This window comes from Bombus fervidus, chromosome 7, assembly GCF_041682495.2.
Source record: "Bombus fervidus isolate BK054 chromosome 7, iyBomFerv1, whole genome shotgun sequence".
Classification (NCBI taxonomy): Eukaryota; Metazoa; Arthropoda; class Insecta; order Hymenoptera; family Apidae; genus Bombus; species Bombus fervidus.
In genome coordinates this window covers 10,893,853-10,910,766 of record NC_091523.1, presented here as the reverse complement: position 1 = coordinate 10,910,766, position 16,914 = coordinate 10,893,853, and the positions used below count along the sequence as shown (strand labels likewise).

Below are 16,914 nucleotides of genomic sequence, written 5' to 3'. Positions count from 1 at the left end.
CCTTCAAATGACTTCATCATAAACTCTCTAAATTTAATACTCCAACATATATTTATATGTGTACGTTATTACGGTTCCCTTCCTCCTTCATAATCCTTTATTCATAATACTCTACAAAATTATTTCGTACAGTTCAATATAATACACAATATCAGGCAAGGGGATGTGATATTCGTTTCGGAATATTATATCGAAATATTCGTACACTGTACGATTCGAGATTCTGGAAATGACCGTTCTCTGATATCGTTCTTCTAACATAATCAATCTTCCGAATGTCGGTAACCAACAAATCTTCTTAATCTCTTCTCATGATATACGCTTGCCTTGATATTCTACACCATTGCTGTCAAATAATTCAACAATATTCTCTCGAACCTGAACGAATGAAAACTACAAACGGCCATGTACCATTTTGATTTATCAGAGCGTAATGACGCGAGAGCTATTTCATAATTCCATGTAATTTTATCACACGGAACGGGGATACGATTTAACCACAGGCTAGTCATGGTCTTTTTTCCAATCCCAATTGGATCCGTGCAGGGATTACAGATAATTCCCAATTATTTCGCGAGCGTAAAGCGTAAGCCGTGTGCTCGATCGGATCGGTTGCTTGCGGAGGTTTATGGCGGAGATAAGCGGGGCCCTGATACTCGCCGATCTTTCGCCGCGTTTCGAATCGGCCTGGCGTGACTTTACGCTATCGTAAAAGCAGGAGCTGTATCGAGATGGTTTTCAAGCTGACGGAAGTGCCGTTTTCGAATGGCATCCGGGACGCGAGACCCCTGTCCCGATAGCGTTCGCCATTTCGGTCCCGCAATGTTTTTTTGCTGTATAGTCGGATTCAGGGCATCGATGAAACTCGATCGCCGCAGCGGTATATTAATATACAAAATGAATAAAAAAATCATCGTCGTTCCCTCGGCGCGATATATTTGTCTTTTGACGCGTGGTATTTCGATATCGACCGAAATGGAACGCGGTTGATTTCCCCTGGACCTGCCCGTTCGCATGGCGACCGCTATATTTCTAAATTAATGATCATCGCTTAACTTGGTCGGGATAAATTTTTGTGTAGCATCGGTGGAATACAACGATGCAAAAGTCTTGTTACGTACTTGTCAATAGTAATGAAACAAAGGAAATCAATTTTATCACACTATACTTGTCTAGTTGGGTACCAAAATTGGAAACTATAAAAAAGTTGGAAAAAAATAAGTTACTTTTAGATGGAAGAAAAATATAAAATTACGTGTTTCAAAATGAGAAGTTTTGACTACTATCCAGTGAAAATAAGGAGTTATGCAATACGTGTCTCTAATTGTAAGAAACGACCTAAAAGAAGACTAATTGCAAGGCTCTTTTTCATGAGTAATTATCACTTTTTCAAATTACCTTATTTATGTTACAAAAATACGTAGTTGGAATTGTTCTTTATGAGATTTTTGTTAAAAAAACGTTAATTATTTATAGCTACGGCAATCAACAGTGCGAATCCTGTATTTATAAATTGTGAAAACAGCAAAAACGCAACCAACTCGGCTGTGTTACCACGTCATGTATTGCATCGTTGTATTTACGATGCGTCAGTCATCGGTACCCAACATAATTTACAAATATTCGGAAAAAATTAAAACAACAATTACATTTCTCGTAAATAAAAACAAATTTGGGATACCCCAGTGTACCAATGCGACAATTCAGGCCAGCATCCTATGAAAACAGAAATGAAGAGTTATACGTCGCTAATTGTAAGAGACGGTTATAGAAAACAGGTCCGAGAAAAAAATTGGCGAGTCCGGGGCTCGTGTGGCCGAACGTAAAATGTAACCCACACGAAAGCAAGAGTGCGTGTGTGCATGTAAATGGAAACGGTGTTAGGAAAGTTGTTGAGTCGGTAGAGGTCGAGAGCTTGTGCACGGACGGTAGCATGGTCGGGGGATGATGCATGGGACTCGTACGTGAGGATTCACGTGAGAGATCGCCGGTATTCCTTCTATCTCATATATCATGAGTTTTATGTTCGCCCGTTGGAACATTTATTTGTTTGACTGCCTTGCAAGTAAGCCGGGTAACTTTCTTCCGTTTTGTGCACCCGCACCAGTGTCTCTCTCTTCCCTCGCGATCGTAGGAACTTCACAATTATCGCGAATTTTAATATCACGACAGTTTCGTCCGGAAGATAAGCGCGGAAGAAATAAATAATAACACGTGAGCCCAGAGATTTCGATCATCACGCGATGTAATTAATTCCGGGCAGAGCCGACACATAAACGCGACGAAGCGGTTCGCGTAATTTCTGTCGGTGACTTTAGAACAACGAGGGTCGTTTCTGAAAGTCGTTTCTTTCGATCCCGAAGGGAAACGCGTGCAAAAGCTCGAGTTTCTTTCGAGAAGTCACTGTCCCTCTTCCTTTTTGTATTTTTTCTTCTTTTTCTTTTCTTTCTTCCTCTTTGCTTTTTTTTTTTTAATGGGACGTAAACGGAAGGACAGATCAGAAAACTCGAGGGAGAAAGGCGGCGAGCCGAGAGAGAAATGAGGCGGGAAGAGGTACGAACAGCAATATTACTGGCGAAGGATAGCGGTCGGAATGGCGGAAGAGGGTAGAGCATGGTTGAGATTTTAGCTCGGTAACAAGAGAGGTCAGGGAACCACTATCTCGAATGCCCGGTCTATATCGCAGTCGTGTCATGTATTTCGAGTAATTTATTAAAAGGAAGTGTGTCATCAACTTTCTTTCTTCTTAGGATTGGCTACTTTCAGTGATATCTTAGCGCCTCGGCGAATGGTTAGGAAATATCTTTCAAATCGTAGTGCACCTAACGACAGATCCAATTGAAAAAATGTGTGTCGTATACCATGTAATCTCATAACATCTGCTGAACGTCTCTTTAATATTCCCTTCGGGAATATATATACTCGTATATTTTAATTAAGAAAAGGGAGTCACACGTTACTTCATTTACGCGGTTGATCTTATTCAGATTCATGCTGTTTGGTCTTGAGGTGGCGCGGTTTTTTATTTAAATGAGTGAGAATTCGGTTTTCTCTGTAAATATACGAATTCCTTCTGGTTGCCGCAGTCGACGGTGCGGCAGCTTTTTATTCGTTCTTCATTAGGATAGGTATCGCGGCGTAAAAAAACGACACTCAAGGAATGAAAAGCAACGTGAACGCGATAAGAGAAAGTGGAAGGATAGAACGAAGAAAGGAACACATGTGCTATTTGACAGCGAGCAAACCGAGGAGAGTAAAAAACTGTTTGTACAAAGAGAGAAACGCCGTGGCATTGTACGCGCCTCGCAGGCACACTCGTGGCGAGCAAAGTAAGTCGAGATTTATCTTGAAGTTGTAAGTTAGAGGCTCTGTGACCCCGATACACCCACTTTTCTTTACGTATAATCGTTCTTCCAAGCTCTTGCATATTCATTCGGCATTATTTCAATTCACGGCTCGATGAATATTACATATTATTCAATGATTCGCCGCGTTTTAAATCTACCCATTTACGAGAAGAGAGTCCTCGTCGAAATAATTATCGTTCGTATAACCTGGAAAATCTTTTAACGAGGGGGAAGGTTTCTCTCAGTGGAATTTCTTGAGTCCTGCTACAACTTCCACGAGAATAAAAAGCTTGACCTCGCGAAAGGATCTTGATATCCCTTGATAAGCGGAGGTGAAAACGTATCAGTCAGTGTCAATGACTACTTGCGTGTTTTCCGGCTCGTTGATCCCCTCGTCCACGAGGGAAAACGTCCCTGTTACGACCGCGATATAAATATCTGATATGCTCGATGAAAGAGTGCAGGAACCTGCTGGTCCTTAGACCGCTTTTGGGTAAACATTGCCAGGGTAGCTCGATAACATCTTATTCCGTGGAGACTTCGCGAAGAGTTGCCGGTCTGCGCCTCTTTCGAGACCTTATGGAAGTTTTAGATAGAGGACGATAACAAAGGATCACCTTAGCCAAGTGACAAAGTCTCGAGCAACAGCTCTTCCCGGATAATATATGTATACGTACCTCGTCTTAGGATGGGCATTTTTCGCTTTGATTAAAATTCGCGACGCGAACTTTGCCGGATAGTTACGCTTAATTGAAAATATTCGAGCTGCGAGTTGCTTCGTTTGGTTGACGGCTGGTAAATTCGCAGAAAATATTGGCTGTAAGGGTTGAAAGAAGTGTAATGGCTCAAAAAGAACATTTGCATAACTCTCTCTCTTTTTAATTTTTAATTTTTGTTTCGAATAACTTTATTAGCATCACGAAGTGGGCAACTAGAATTGCTTCTGTGAAATTTTCATTAAAAGATATATTGGTGTTTATTGCTATAGGAATCAATAGGACTGCATGTTACGTGGATGTTACAAGCATCGAAACGTATGATTTATTTTTCGATCGTGGATGTTCATGCAAATTAATATATTTACAAACAATTGAATAAAATAGAACCTACGGGAGATTTCATCGTTTAAATATTGTAACAAGCATTTCATTTTAAATGTATCGTTATGAACATTTTATACATTTTTGTACTTTTAATCGTTGTATATATTGTGCATACACAACGTTGTATTTTAACGAGTTATATTTGTCTTCGATAAAATCTCAACTTTTTTTTTACGAAAACACTCGCCGATTGACAATTTGTGAACAGGAATCTCTTTTACAACTTCCAAAAACATATAGTTCTGAAAGGGTTAAATTTAACATAAATGTATTAACATCCACAATCAATTTATCACATTTCGTTAAACTTTTTCTACCTTAAGCGATCACTCGCCAACAGCTAGAACAAAGAAAGAGAGATAAGGAGAGAAAGACAGACAGACAGAAAGAGAGAGCAGTATTAATGAAGAGAGGAGATTGAAATCCCGAGTCGTATCCCGTTCGGCATAAAAACAATAACGCCATCTCATTATAGCGTCTGAGAAACGTGAGTGGGATTAGCGGCCACGTGCGCTTTCATTCGCGCGTTCTCGCGAATTCCACCGGCTAGTGAAGCACTGAAACGAAGGCCCGGATCCGCGAGACTGCGCACGGCGATCCCACGTCCTTCCAACCCTAATTCGAGTTCGTGCTTAATCCGCTGGACGTGATCATATTTCGCGGATCCCGTGGAACCAAGGCAGCCGTGAAAGGCTTATCGTCGACTCAACAGCGCGCTCGCTGTTCGCGTTATGAGTTAAGACGAGGAACGGTTGCATAAAGCAGTTTTACCTCGGAATGCCTTGACTCGTGACTGCAACGCTGGCTACATGCAGCCAGCAGGTGATAGCGGAGGTGCAAGGAAGAGGAAGAAGAGGAGGAAAAGTGGACGTGTACCGACGCGATTGTAAACGAGAAAGAGACGGGATGATAGAAGGAAGAAATGAGAGAGGAAGCGAAGGTTGGTGGAGAATTAAAGCGTGCCAAGGAGGGAGGAAATAAAGGCAAGAAGTTTTGGGAAGAGAAATAGATTAAAGAGAAGAAAGGGGAGGTGATGTAGAGGTGAAACGGCCGGTGACGAAGACAGCAGCCGGTTAGTAGAGGAGTATGAAAAAGATAAGGAGAGGAGAAACTTGAAAACTCCCGGGTCTCAACAGCAATTAAAGTAAAATTATACAAAAGTGCATCCAGAGTGGCGCGTCTCGCGCGTCAGGCAGCCGAGAAACAACTGTAAGAGACTTACTTCTCTCTCCAAGCCTCTCCGGTTGTTTCGTTCACCCTCTCCCCGTCAAACACCCTCGCTGCTCCTTCTCTTCTCTCTACATTCCTTTTTTCCCCTACTCCGTTTTTTTTTTTTTTTTTTTTTCTTACACTACCATCGTACGTGTAGGAGCACGCTCGACGAGAGGGAGTCTCGGCAAGGAGATCTCTCATATTTAATGACCCAGTTGGACTGCCTCTGGCGACAAGCTGAACGCGTTGAATTTTAACACCGTCGCCGCGCGAATGCCACAGGAAAAAGTACATCCAAGCGGAGGGAATCCTCGTGGCATTCGTGTAACGAACTTCCGCCGACTTTGAACCTTGATTCTCGTGGTGCTTCCACGACGCATTGCTTGTCGCGATTCCACCGGCAAACGGATTCGGAGGTCCGCATCGGTTCGCCAACGACTACTACGATAGCTTGGTTTTCTCTGCGACGGCCGTTTATTCGCGTTTACACGCGCCACGGGGCGAATTAAATATTTAAACGACGATCGAACGTTAAACATTCATGAAGATCGTTTTACCGTCGCTTAGCTGTTTATCTTTATATCGCAACTTTTCCATCTAGCTATCGAACCAATGCAAAAGTAATAGTTTATTTATATTTATGGTCTGCGACTCATTGCTGCAGAAATATTGAAAACCGATTTCTAGATGCTTAAATGTATATATGAGTAAAATTAGTAAAGTTATAACATATTGATGACTTTGTAAGTTACAGGTTGTAGGTTATAGGCTTCTCTGCTGTAATTTTGCAATTTTACGCCCAGTAAGGTAATCAGATGGTTCGTAGCTTGCAAAATTCGATTGTAATTTATTAATGAACAAAATTTTCATCGCAATTTTCGAATTTAATTTAATCTCATTTGTCTAATTATCAATGTTGTTACCGTTATATAAGAAAATTCAATAATATACTGGTAATTTACGAACTGTAGAATTCTATTGGTAATATTAGTTAGATCGTGTAACGAGGACCTGCTAGTGAATGAGAAAACAATAATAGTAGAGGATAAAGGATCTAAACGAATATTTTCCTTCGAAATCGAGATGATAAAAAATAAATAATTCGATTTCAATTGCTGGAATTCAAGCAATTCGATTAACTTGACCGAAACTTACACTGTAGCATATCCATCTCATCATTAAAACTAAGTGCAACGACGTTAGGGCGTTTTTAAAACTTATGTCGCAATTCTTTTCATAACGGCTACACTGGGGAGACATAAAATCCGTTAAACGAACACAACCTCAGTTCACCAGTGATAGGACTCTAAGACAGTCTTGTCTCGATGAAATTTATACCATAACCGCGGAAGCGATTCCAGAACATCGTCATGGTTCTGTATTTGCCACGGACTATGGAGAGTGAATTCGCGCACGGAGACCGGTCGTCGCGCGAATAAAAATTCTATTAGCGCGAACGTAATCAATTTCCGGTTTTATGGATAGCGGACGCGCTAAATCTCGCGGAATTGGCAAAGATTTTACACTGCGTCCGCCACGCGGTATATACTTCATTGTTTGGCTGGTGAAAAACGAAAAACTAAAATTTCGCGAAAACGTTCCGATCCCACCACATTGTCGCGTATCGCTTCGTTGGCGTTTTACCGGTCCCCTCGTATTTTTATCATGCCGTCGCTGATTACACGGAACGTTTGAAATTGCTGTCCGTTCTACTATATTTTTTAACCTCTCTTCGTGGAATCGATCGAACCGTACGGTGAAAATATCGGAGATCTTCTGTTTTTGGAATTTGACGGGGAGCGATTAAAATTTTACTCTGCAACGAAAAACATTCGACTACTCCGGGCTGTGTTCGACGAAGCTCACGAGTCGATAACGATAGTCGACCTCTCGGATATGGGAGATTATTTCAACGTCGAAACCGCGAGTTTCAACGATTAATAATATCGAGAGCGAGACCCACGGTATAACTGTAAATTCGCCGGTGTGACTTTATGAATTTCTCGTTTTCATTATAAATCTCTTTCGAGCGAGATATATCTGACAGGTATCTCGCTTGCCTGGGGAAATTACAAAGTGCTTTCACTACCGTGAAATTTATTAATCGAGCAAAGAGTGCAGCTCGATTAATGTCGCGCCGTTCTCGTACTTCGCAGGACATCGAACGATGAAATCCTTCTAGCGTTCGTTATATAATGGATTAATGAGAAATCAAGCTCAATTACTAACGATACTCTTTATTGATTGTATGGCACGAGGTTTGCAGACATTAACTGTCACAATATTTGTCAAGAGACTGAGATAAAAGTCTCGAAAGCTTTAATGAAATTATATCGAACACTGGCTGAAATAATGATTGGAAAATCATTTATATGATTTTTATACCTTTCCTTGTTATTCAATTAAAAATTAAATCTTTAAGCAAAAATTATTCGGATGTATTTATAGTAGCTGCAGTATCGAATCATATTTAATTATTAACTTTTCATATTCCAAGCAGCATTTGATATTTCAACAAGTTATTTTCAAAAGTAGTTTTAACATACTGTTTGTATAATGTATATTGCAATTCGATATTTTTACATTTTGGTATTCCATTTGTATTCATACAGTTCATTAAATTAAAATATTCGATATAAACTGCGGAAATTTGAACACACCGCACAAAAACAATAGTCGTGGTGTTCCGTAAAATATACCGTATCAAACTGGGAGAACTTTCTTTTAACTGCTTCCCCCACGACAACGTGGTCGATACGACGTCTTTCCTTGAAGAGAATTTACAAATGGTCAAGATACTGCTTATCAGCTGTAAAGTGAAATAAAGAGAGGATAATCGTTTATTTAACTTGACCGTCAGATGTAGTCGATCCGGGGAAATTCGTGGTAGGTTGCAAAAGGGACGTGTCCCCGGTGTCTAGTGGTGAATTCGCAATAAATTTCGCGTATTTGTAGAGCAATTATCGTCCAACGAAGGGTGCACTTAATCACGCAGATTTCCGGGTGGCTGGTGTTGGCTGCCGGCAGCCGCAGATTTCATCCCTTGCTGGGTACAATTCCTATAACAAATAAGGCGCATTATTTATTTGGACACTCGAGGTGTCAGCGGTAAAGTTAAGGATCGTTGCTGTTCCCAACGCGTTGCTAGGTTGGTTGGACGAGCACTCGCAAGGCCAGTTCGCTTCGGAGCTGAAACGCGAAATAAGGGGGTGGAAACGTCCCCTACCGGATAATATATTTCAGGGGCTCCCCGGTATCCTTCTCTCGTCCCGGATATACAGTATGTAATCCGTGACAAAGACGCCGATGCTCCTCACGTCTCGGGGGTAAATTTCGCGAATTCGCCACGTGAGGAAAAAAAGGCGAGAATTCGACAGTCTAATTCAACGTGCGGGGTTCTGGGAAAATATGGGTCGGTCGATTGTCGCCTTGAATCTACGTCCAACGGTGTGTCGAAATTTCGTGCGATTTTTCATGATAAGTATCTCTTAGTATCACCGAATATCGCGCAAAATGTTTGCTACTGAGTAAATTCCTTTTGCAACACGCTCGTGTTGCCGATCGATTACATTCAATAACAGATACACGACAATCAACTTCATAAATAATGCGAGACACGCTGTAACCAACGAATGCGTAAAATGTAGTAGCACAATGCACGTATGTAGGAAAAATTCCTGAATTATAATTATTTGATCGACGATAATTCCAGAAGAAACAACGTTACATTGTATCGGTGCACCGCTTCTGGGATTAAACGGTCGGTACATTGCCAGAAAAATAGAAATCTATTGGGAAAGCAGAAGCGGCTCTGAATGCACGCGAATCCGCGTTTTATCCCGCTGAAATATTTATTACTGTTTCTGCACGTTATCGCGCCATTTTTCGCAACAGACGGATCTGAATTTCATAATTTTTTACCGAGATAAAGTCCTGCCGTGCATTTAAACATTCAGCGGGCGGAGTTCGCGTTGCACGTTGGCTTTCCTTGCGGATGCTTCTCATCAGGCTCTAGGCACCCACTCAATTTCGCAGAGGTGGGGAAAAGTAAAAAGTGTAATTTCCGGCAGGGTGTTTCAATGGAAGGCATGCAAGAATTCATCTCTGGTTCCGGCTGGTCCAGCCCTGTAAAAATAAGATAGACGAATGAGATACGCTTCAAATGAACCCTACTCTCGCGCCAGCACTTATTCAACCTACCTCAAGATAACGCCTGACGAAACAACGAACAATTACGAGGAATTTATCCCACTCTCGCGAGACTGTATCTCTTGAAAAAAATTCGAGATTCAACTTCTTTTCGCGTTCTGTGATATCCTTTGAATAGACTGGTAACATTAAAATGTCTAAAGTCACTCGGGTGGACGTATAAGACGAATTGAAAGAAACTTTAATCCTAATATAACTGATACATAGTCTAATAACTTAATTTTAATGCAATTAGTAGAAAGGATGAAAGAGACTGTTTAACGGGAAGGAAAAATGCCTCGAGTGTTCGTGGTCAATATAATTAATTACTACTTGTTCGGGTATCGCGGTGAAGGATGAAATGAGCGTCATCAACAAACGCGGGTGCAACAGCCAAGGCAAATCAGAAGCAAGGTAAACGCGGATTCAGCAAAACTCGCGATGAGTTATTATCTCTCGTTGCAAGTAAACCCCGTAAAGCATCGTTGTTGGCTGGCTTGGCTGACAAAACGGATTAAATTACCTCGTTAAGTTGGCGACCTTTTTTCCTGGCCACACTCACGCATTCGGACGCTCGTTTACCTTCTTCCCTCTGTGCACCCTTCTCGACCGTGTTGCATTTGTTACATCTAACGACGCGTGCGGTTGGTTCCCCTTCTGTCTCTCGATGAATGGCGAGTTAACTCTAGTTTCTTGTCCCAAATTTCTTCGCTAGCTCTCCTTCTGCAAGCGTCAAGCTTGTTTACAATAGTTTCAAACGTTTGGAAGTTGAATTCTAACGATAGAAAAAGTGTGCTTATTCGTGTGTAAAGTGAAATTGTAACCTGAACAACGATATTCAGGGTGATAAAAGAAAAAATGGTTAGGTGAATGTTATTCGATTTAATAAGAAACATCGAATAATGGAAACATAAAAAATCTGTTCTATAAAATCATCTAAGGAAACGACCTACTACTCGTCTAACAGTCGCTACAAAAAGTTTGTTGTACAATACCAGATACAGTACTTTCCTGAACCATTTAATTCGAAAAAGAACATAAAGTCAATATGTTCATTGGTCTCAGGAGAATTCAGCACGTAACATCTCATTTGATACATTTTATGTCAAATGTATGTCCATTTATAGTATCGTAAGAACACCGTTGATGTTTTCTCGTATATATATATTTTCTTGTGTTTTTACATGACAGAAGAATGTTATAAAAGAGAAAATAGCAATTGGCAGGAAGTGAAATCCATCGATGTGGAGACTCACCAAGCCATTGTCTATACTGGAATATATGTGCAGCATTACGAATGGTGAAGCAAAAAGAAGGCAAAATATGAACTTTTCTTTGCGTGTTGTCTTATTGTTACTGTATTTTTGCAATCATATAAAACTTGGTACGAGTTGTTTTTATATTGAATCACTATAGTCACTCGAAAATTATTCGATAGTAAACTACTAGATAAAAGCAATATGTTCTTACACACAAAACATTTAATACTACATCTATCAAAATAATTAAAATGATCAGTTTATAATTTTACAAAAATTTTATAAATTCATGATGGCGTACTTTTGAATGATTTTCTGTAAAATATACAGCACCTCTTTCATTACATTGTGTATTTTCATTTTCTGTATGTATAAATTTTATGTTTTTCTTGTTAGTAAAGTTGCAGCGTTAAAAAAATCGTGTAAAAGTTAATCTGGTTAGTATGGTCGGGCGACCGGTCCAATTTTCTTCGAAACTCACCGTGTTGAATTTTTGCCCCATGTTTTTCCAGTGATTTCAACTAACCGCCACTAAAAAACTTCCGCAGAACTTCAACCCTCGCGCGCTATAAACGCGAAGGCGTTTTCTTTCGCGGTCGGAGCGTTGCGATTTTTGCGGAGTAACGTGACAGATTCGTTGACGGTCGCCGGGACACCAGCGTGACGAATCTTTCTGCGTCTAGAGCAGAGGCAGAGAGTCACAAAACGCGCGAGTGAAGCGCGCGTTGCAGCGAGCGTGATCTCACGTAAAAGCGGCGACGAACGATCTGTTTTATTGCCGCTGTCTCGGCAACCAGTGAGATGGCAAACAGGCGATGAAAGGAGCTTCGTGAACGTTACCAATGAAAAATCGTCGCTTCACGTGCCACCAGATACTTACTCGTCTATATCCGGCCTGAAATCATCGCGGCACAGCGTTACGATAAGATGATCGATTTAATAAACATCGTAGGTCGTTATGCTCGTTAAAATTCTCGCCGTTCTAGCAAGCTCAGGAGCTACTTTTTGCTTTGAACGCCAGCCGATGCTCTCCGTTTTCTTTCATGCGAGAAATTCTCGCCGACGTCGTGCTTTCTCGCTACTAGAAATATTAATTTTTCCCTTTTCTTCCGGCGAGTTCATTCAAGACGGGAATATCTGACTGAAAGGAATCGAATTCTTGTTTTGCTCTCGTCTTATAATTAGTGGAATATTCCATGCTGATTCGTTGCAACAAATATCGAACGATATTCTGTAGAGAAGGATTATTGGAAATTCAGTCGTTTGATTTCCTCGAAAATATTCGCTAGAATAATCTTCCATGGTTCGTAAATAGAAATTTCTAGCGATGATCAATACGGCATAGAAAAGTTGTAAATATCAAATTTTGTGAAAAGTACTTTTAAAAATTGGTTTTTCGTTCGTATATTAAGCCAAATTCCTCGCTTTTCTGTTCCTTTCATGCAAGAAAAATACGCTTGCTCGATTCCAGGGATAACCGCGGCTATTCACAGGTGAACATTTCCTGTGTCGAGTACCACCGCATCCGTTGAGACACTGTTCGGGAAAGCGAGGAGAACGCTTTCGAGTGCTTTTCGATGCACATGAATTAACCGAATTCTGAGGTCGAAAGTTGCGGCAACTAAAACCTCTTAGAGGTTGTTTCCAGCATGATAGAATTTTCTTGTAGTCTTCCAGTTCGCGAGAAGTTTCAGCGGAGTAAAAAGACAGTTGTCGGTGTTTCACCCCAACGACCATTTCCTCTCTTTGCAAAATTTCTCCCCTCTCTGACTCGAAAAGTCTCTTCGACTTCTGTCGAATGTTCACCGGAAGATAATCCGATTTCCGCTAATCTCCCGTCGCTCTCCATTAAAAACAATTCCACCGGAGGTATCTAGACGGGTAATCAGCTCCATAATTTACCACGCGACCACGCTTATCGTTCTAGCTAGCTAACCTCCTCCGCATCATCGCGGATTTCCTTCTTTCCACTTTCGTGTAACTCTATCTCCCTCTCTGCTCCCTGTTACCGCTGCTTATGCAGCTACTTACGCTTCCCTATCATCCCATGTCTAGATCGTTTGAAACTTACGAACGTACGATTATCTGTCAGCCGTATAATTTACGGAGCACGAATACACGATGTTACGGCTAGCGGGCGGCGCGGTTGGTGAAGGGGTGCAACACCGACAGAAGGGATTCGGTGGTTACAGGTGGAAAGGACAGAGAAAGGTAGGCCGCGAGACAGAGAAAGGACTAGACAACTCATTACCGGGGCTGGCAAACAGAAAACTAGGTTATGCAAGCTCATACGTCATCGGAATTAGAACCGTAGTCCGCTCGCTGTATCTCAAATGTACACTATCGCGCGAAACATGTTCCACACGTTCCCCTACCCTCCTACGTTCCATTCCCTTCTACATCTCTCTCTCTCTCTCTCTCTCTTTCTCTAACCCTCTCCCTGTCGCCTCCCTCGCCCTCTCCTCCTCCTTCTCGTGCCTCTATGAATTTATGTAACGCGCACAGGCTCTAGATTGCGAGGGAAATACGGCGTTGATATGTGTTTCGCGACTATTCCACCCGTGTTGCACACGGCTCTCGCATAGGGAAGATAATGCAAGGCGCTTGGCCACAATCGATAGGTTGCGGAAATTTGCCATCCTATCCCTACAAGAGGATACTAACGTCGCAGATCCTTAGTGCCAGGGTGCAGCCGGGGGCAATGATGATCGCGCATCTGGACCACCAGCCGGTTAAGATTTCTTGGAAGACCACATCGTATACCGGGGAACATCGGGTTTCAGTAGTTTAACGCCGCCACGGACGCGACCGAGATGTATCCCCTCCCCACCGGAGGCAATTAAGCGCGACTCACAGGGATGGCTATCGATTGTATTTATGGTCTGGTATTCCGCCAGTAAATCACTCTAGACTTTGGCTGTCTACGTTATGCTTTTAAGGGGAAGTTGGAACGATTGATTAACCGGGGAAATTATCTGGAAATTCGATTAAATACGAAAAACGTAGGATTTCAATTTCGATGTGGCATACCAGAGCCACGGTTTTATTTGATTTCCTTCGTCCAAGGTTTCGTTTTTCTCAAGCTGTCTCGGTTCACGAGGTTCTACAGTAATCTTCTACCTGGATCCTTAGATTCATTTATCTTACATACATTAATCATCCCGGTTCGTCAATCGTCGGTTTTCGTTCATTGTTTTCAAGTTTATATCAATTAGCATCAAGTATAGTTTCTATATCTACTAATTGTATAACGTTAGACACTGGCATTAGATTAAAATGTTTCGTTCCAAGTATATGTTACATGGATATTTACAATGATTTTGTAGTATCCAAATATTTAAGGACGGCAGTGCAGTTCATTCTTACTCGTGTAACGCTTACATGAAAACCTACGGTACATAGGACGCGTGAATCGTTTCGGTTTACTTGGTTGTCCGCAGAAGGTTTCGTTTCTCATAGCTGGCTGGATTCTCCAGCGCTGTATACATGCGCCAAATTCGCGATAACTTGCGCTCGGTGTTCTCGAAGATTCGAGCCGCGCGATCTTTTTCGTGCGCAAAGTAGCAATTACAGAGTTCGCGAGCTCCGCGAAATTTCATTTACGCGCGGATGTATAGGAACGTGCTCGATATCAGAGGAGTTCCACAAGCATAAGGAGACAACGTCGCCAGCTAGAACGCAGAGCCCCGCGTTAATTAAACCCATCGTAGAGGTGTAAATGTGGATTTTGTCTCTTTCGAAATTAAGCGTAGAGGAAATGTGGAACAGAAGCGTGTACCATCAGTTACAATTGACGCCGTACTCTTTCCTCCATTATCGCAAAATTGTTTGAAAAATTGGGTCGATCAAACCGACCGTGGTTGACGAATATCCGAGTTTGTAGTATCCAAACGGTAGCAAAGTATCCAAATAAATTTCGCGCTGTGAAATACCGTTTTTCACCGAATATGACGCATAACGAACGCAAGAACCCTGGTTGCATCTTCAACCTTTGTCCATTAAGATTCTTCGCCACCTCTCTACGATATTAGAGCACAATGTCCTTCGTTACTGCACAGAGATACGCGAGTTCGTTCAGAACGTCGAGCGAGCCAGGTAAATAAGCGAAACAGCCGCGCAGATGTATGCAGATACGAACTTTACGCGTCCCACTGTACAGAAGCATACACACACACACACACACAAAAAGAAAAAACAGGACTTTCAATGTGTCGCTGTTTCTTGAACGCTGACGTGGTGCTTGATCGATAAGAGGAACAATTTAAATCTGGAAATAAAAGATACCTAATAAACTCGAAGCCTCGTAGCAACTTCAGATGGTCTAATATTATTCTCTTTATAGTTCGCTCGAGCTCTTACAGTAGACAGTAGGATGAATCGTAGTTCTTCTCCGGAAGTCTATCCTGGAGCTGGTACATGAGGTACAATCGTCGTAAGGAGAAGATATTTTTCACGAGGCCGTGGAACGATAACGACGCGAAAGCTCCCCTGAAAAGTTTTCAAAGCTGAATCTCTGTCGAGACAACGGCGTGGCGCGGCTCGCGCAAGCTAATTCAGCAAACCTGACTCTTCCCCGCGGCGAAAATTGAAAATCAATGGATCGGTCGTTAGATATGCTTTATACGATTTTCTTCCTGGCTGCGCGTCAGCCTGTGTGGACTTTCTTCCCGGCTCATGAAAGTTCGCTTTAACGTTGCCCCACACCGATTCACCCTCGTCCTCAGCCTCGCGGATGGAACACTCGTTTACCATCCACCCGCGATTTCGATCTGCTAAGGTTTGATTCTTCGCGTAGAGTTGGATTTAAACGAGCAAAAACCGTGTCACGAAAGTGAAACAAATATGTAAAGAGAGAGGGGGAGAGAGCATGATTGAAATATCGATACCGAGGAATCGTTATTTCGTCATCGGTAGGCTGACTGAGGTTAGGGTGAATTCTGAAGGCTATGTCGAGCCGAATGAACGGTGTCGTTGCGAAATATCGTGGCGCCGGCTCGCTAAGCTCGACATGAAACGAATTCCTTGAATAGCAGCCACCAAACGGGAATTCTGGCAAATGGTTTCCACGCGCACCCTTATGGCCAAACGCTACTAAAGCTTCCACAAGCTCTCTGTCTTAACTTAATAAGGCGAGGATCTATTGACTCGACCCTGGTGGAACTGTGTTAGAACTTTATCCAAAACAACTTGACTTTATTGTTGAGTATCGAACGTCCTATTTTAAAATAGGTAGTTAATTGTTACGAATCGTAGTATCTTTGAAACAGTTTATGAAACTGGTTTGTAAAACGAAGTGGTGTAAGGGTTGTTTCGTATATTAATCTTGTACTCGATACTCATTACCTGAACGATTTAAATTTCCTTAGGGAAACAGGAAGATTAAATAATTAGAACGTATTGTGATTTACATTTATGTATCAGGTTATAACGTATGAAGCATTGGATTTCTTTGATGAGAATACATTTTCACCTTACTATCCATTAGTATAATTTGAGTACCATGTCGTTAGAATTTGCTGTTGAAATATATAGAATATTTGAGAAGCATTCTTGCGTTACATATAAAGTCTTCGTATGTTCATCTTGTTTTTCATTTTCAAATCTGGTATAGCTAAAAGAAAATTTAAAAAGCCAACAAACGGTTCATTAGTAGCACTCTCCTCATAAAATTATATTAATGTCGTTTCTGTAGAATGACGAAATTAAAATTCACGAAGGAAAATGATTCGTATACGTATACATGGTACCGTTGCAATAGAATATTGAAGAACTTGAAAACTATGTGACGGAAAAAGTGTTTTATAA

General features: G+C 41.6%; 1 protein-coding gene and 1 long non-coding RNA gene across 8 annotated transcripts in view; one reads left to right on the top strand and one right to left on the bottom strand.

The window, feature by feature from the left end:
• LOC139989363 (putative receptor-type tyrosine-protein phosphatase mosPTP-1) overlaps nucleotides 1-16,914 on the top strand; it is a 419,667-nt gene that overhangs the window by 220,597 nt on the left and 182,156 nt on the right. The gene's annotated exons all lie outside the window — the stretch shown is intronic.
• LOC139989173 (uncharacterized) lies at nucleotides 7,925-10,568 on the bottom strand. Of its 2 annotated transcripts, none has more exons than XR_011800277.1 (3): nucleotides 10,374-10,568; nucleotides 9,584-9,787; nucleotides 7,925-8,721 (listed from the first exon to the last, which is right to left on the bottom strand). It is a non-coding gene; the product is annotated as an uncharacterized lncRNA (long non-coding RNA). The 2 variants fall into 2 exon arrangements; XR_011800276.1 differs by lacking the exon at nucleotides 10,374-10,568 and adding an exon at nucleotides 9,863-9,946.